Consider the following 4441-nt stretch of genomic DNA (forward strand, 5'->3'; position numbering starts at 1 on the left):
TACTTAAGAATTTAATCAGAGGCTTCAAAATGCCTTCCGATTTCTGAGAATTTGTCTTGACCTTTGATATGAATGTTTGTCGAGCCGATAAAGATTCATAAACATTCTCTAAAACTTTTTAATATTATCTGAACTAGCGATCAGTGATTTATGTTCTTACTGTTATTGACAATGGTATTAAAGCAATAAATTGGCTCACATTTATTCATACTTTGCATGGGAGTCTCATTGCTAGCTTAAATAATTAAGGTTAGAAACGTATATTCAGGGAACGTTATTTTAGGTGTTTCTTATAATGCACCTTTTTTCATTATATAAGAAAGTAACTAAAAACGTATTTGAAAGAAAATATAAACCATAAAGCCCATAATGACGAAACATAACGCAACAAACTGTCCGTCTCTCCAGGTTACATTTGTCTTACAAGATGTATATCGTGTCTTTGAGGGTTATAATACATCGATCCGACCTGTCAATCAAACTAATCATTATTGACCAATGAGAAAGCTGCAAATTATTCACCGAGTCCCGTCCGCCATCTTTACCCACAAACACAGCAGCGATAACTGTTTACAACCGGACATTTTATTGAAGTTTTAAGACTGATTTGTGAAAATGGTTAAACGATGCGGATGGGGAATATGTTATGCAGATTAAGGTATCCGGAGGGACTAAATGGAGGCCGATTTAAACGATTTCCGACCTATAATTTAATATAATCCGATATTGAGAAGTGCAAATGCTGGATTAAAGCCTGTGGACGGCCACAAGAGAAACTGAATGTCAACAGGATAAACAAGCACGAAGATGTCTGCTCGAAGGTTAGTAAATTAAAATTTGGTTTTATCGTAAAACGATCAAAATACAATCATTTCAATTATAATTCTGAATTCTGCAAATCATGCCAAATGTTTATTTTGTTTACTTTTCTTGTCAGACTTGTGTCCTAAATATTGACCTCCATATTGAGATCATGCTAGTTGACAGTTTCCATCAGGTTATGAATGTGTCAAGTTTAAACTACTGTTTTATTGTATAATATGTATAATATGTTACTGACTGGCATTGTGGAGTCTTGTCACACTAATTATATTTTACTATTATGCATATTTAAGCACTTTCATGGAGGAAATGGACCATCTTAAGAGTATCCTGACCCACCATCAGCTGATGGCTGGAGAATAACATCTTCAAGAAAACTCCCCACAAAGCGGTCACTTGGAAAGGAAACTTATGGCAGCATTTATACACAAAATGCAAGTGTGCATTTTATACAAGATATCACATGCCTGGGCGTTAGAGTTTTATTTATCTTTATGGAGTGCACGGAAGACTTGAATAACATGTACCATGTAGGATAAATTGCAAAACAGAGACTGTATTATTTTGTAGACTTCTACTCATTTTTAAAATGCCACTGTTCCTTTTTCAATACAAAACAACAGCATTATAGTTACATATATTTTAATACAAGTATTTTGTATGTTACAGAAAATAACACTCAAAAGAACTGAAGAAAACATTATTACACGGAAATTACACAGTTTTTTTGTGTGTAAATTTGCATATAAATATATCAACATAACAACAATTTCTTTCAGAGAAAAGCTGGTCCAGGATCCTGCAGACACTGTACCAGGAGTAGAAACACAGACCGAATGTCCATGTAAGTGAAACCAACACTCTAACAATGCCTATGATCTTGTTGTCAGTTCTGTTTTACTTGGGTCTTCACAGGTTGTGTGGTATTTAACGGTGTGAACTCTTTCGGTAAATCAATAGGTGCTGCATTTCAAACAGAGGTATTCCCACACTCTTGAGAAATGGTAGGAGTCAGTTTTAAACATCTTGTCTTAAATGTAAAATTTATTATGCATTTATTTTCAGGGACGTCACCTTTGGATGTTTGCACTTTATACCGCTCAAAATGCTTCCCTAAAAGAACAGTTGTCACAAAAAGAAGTCCAAGTTGAAGAATAACAGTCTGCACTTTCATCAAAGTGTTGTGAAATTCAGATTTTAAAGCAACTGGTGGGAATTTAAACAAACTGTAAATGTCGATATAGTTCTGCTCAAAGAAGCAATAGTTAAAATTTGTTTAAATATTATACAGGAATCATATGATTTTATTTCTGCTTCTTTGATATAATTGAATAACTGTTAGTTTATTCATGTTTGGAATAAAGCATTGTAAAGTGAATTGTGTGTTTGTAGTTCATTCATTTAATTAGATTTAAAATTTGTAAACTTGATCTGTGTATCTATCTGGCAAAGGACAGGTTTCCTTTTCCGACTGTGCTACTATGACTTGGTTCACTGGAACTGGCTTGATCTTTGATCCCTTTGGCACATTCCATTGTTGGGGAATACTTGTGTAACTTTGTTGATCAGGAACATGGGTGAAGTTGTGCAACTTGAGTTCCTGAAGTGACTTGATTAAGCCAACCACGTGTGAACAATGACAGCTCAATCTATAAAAAAATGAAAGCAGAGATGGTTGACAAGTTATCAAAACAAAAGCATGATATCATGCTGTGAAATTGGCATGTGTTTATCCTTCACTGACCCATGAAGTATCATTTGACTTTCCAGATGTTAAATGTCTAAAACGAGGCAGTAACTAGAAATATGAAAACCAATAAATTGAAATACAACATACAGTATCTTACTTCTTTCTCTACTCGACGACTTGAAAATATTTTAAAATTTGTTTTCGCATTCCGTATTACGGCATGAAATGTAAAAGACATGGCGATCCAAAATTGCTTATAATTCACAATGTATATTTAAGAATAAAATTACTAGTATAATAACATTTGTTAAATACAATTGGAAATTCACATACCCTGGTTTTCATGAGCAATACCTATATCGTATGGAATCCCTCTCCACATCGACACTTAACATATGATGCTTGTCGTTTTTTCTCATTGAAGGCCAGCATCTCGCGGTAACATGGCAGATATTTCCTCTTCCAAAACTTTAATGTCATGAATATAACCTTGTAGAAAGTAATTTAATCCCTTTTCTTACACCTTTCCCGATAATTTGGCTTGATCTGGTAAATATTTAACTGATATATTGTCCGAAATCTTCGCGAGAGAATCGGATTCTGATGCTATCGTAGCAGCGCGTGAGCCGCCATTTTGAATTTACGCTTGGGGCGCATAGTAACAATATCTAAGGGGGCGGAGCTTATCTTGGCATCTCGGATCGATGTATTGAGCTAAGGGACGAATTCTTGACAACATTTTAGTACGGGGAAAGTAAGTTCTTATTAGATTATTTCGCTGATGCTCACTGGCGTGACAGTAATGAATAATGTATGTCGTACTTGACGATTTAATCAGAGGCTTCAAATGCCTACAAATTGCTGAAGATTTGTAAATACCTTTGGGGTTTCTGGTTGCTGAATCGATAAAGGTTTATACATATATATATATTAAGAAAAGAGTTGTGAATAATGTTCTTACAGGAATTGAAATTGTTGCGTTGAGACAAGAAGTTGTTCTCTGAAGGAAATTGAGAGACAAGTCATATTTACTGGACGGTTTGGGGAGAAAAAAATGAGTAAATCCCATATACATGTCCTATTATGTTCTACTTTATAAGACGTTATTCAATATGGAGCGAAATGTTGGTGTTGTGTAGATGAATATTGAATACAGGCGTAAACAAATTCATTGATGACTTGTAGCAATAATATAGCGGATGTGACAGTGACACGTACGGACAAATCACAGTTATTTTAATTCATGATGCTATGGAAACAAACCCTGTAGCATTTTGTTGTGTATTCAATTTGTAAGCTTTTACATCACGATGAAATGTTCTATTAGAGCTTTCTTGGACCACATATATGCATAAAACAGCCTTGATTCTTGAAACTAAGAAATATTTAAAAGGTTTTAAAATTGTCAACTATTAATATTTAGGGGCGTTCTCCTGACCAAAGCTGAAGGAAGGTTGTAGGATAAATGAAAAATTGTTCATTTTCAATATGCTGGTGCACCCTGTCATGTTGTATGCATTTACAAGATAAAGTAAATTTTGCTACACGTTCGGCCATTTTAGTAGACGAAGACATATCTTTGTTTGAATTTTAAACAAAACGGGGCTACAGTTATAAACACAGTTACTGCGACCACTCTCGTATTTTGTAATGAGCGATTACGATCGAGGCTGCTTGTTTTTGTGCTTTACATGTTTCTGAGGGATCATGCTCCCAAAATGTATTAAAGGATGAATCCTTACAAAATAGTGCAGATACAATTTCTGCTAGCGAACGTTTAGACAGCAAATTATCGAAAGACATTCAATAGACTAACATGCATGGGCCTGAGAATGTCATAAAGTACTTTCAAGAATTCTATTTAACATAGTTCATTATTGTTTTTAGTTGGGACCGATCATGTTTTAATGTTGTAATCTTATTAATTTT

The 4441-nt window shown here is 34.4% G+C and overlaps 1 long non-coding RNA gene across 1 annotated transcript; it reads left to right on the forward strand.

Moving 5' to 3' along the window:
- The first annotated feature begins 458 nt into the window (after positions 1-458).
- LOC128237224 (uncharacterized) lies at positions 459-2200 on the forward strand. The gene is made up of 4 exons (XR_008261532.1): positions 459-821; positions 1116-1262; positions 1602-1666; positions 1888-2200. It is a non-coding gene; the product is annotated as an uncharacterized LOC128237224 (long non-coding RNA).
- The last annotated feature ends 2241 nt before the right edge of the window (positions 2201-4441 follow it).

This window comes from Mya arenaria, chromosome 1 (assembly GCF_026914265.1).
Source record: "Mya arenaria isolate MELC-2E11 chromosome 1, ASM2691426v1".
NCBI classification, from domain to species: Eukaryota; Metazoa; Mollusca; class Bivalvia; order Myida; family Myidae; genus Mya; species Mya arenaria.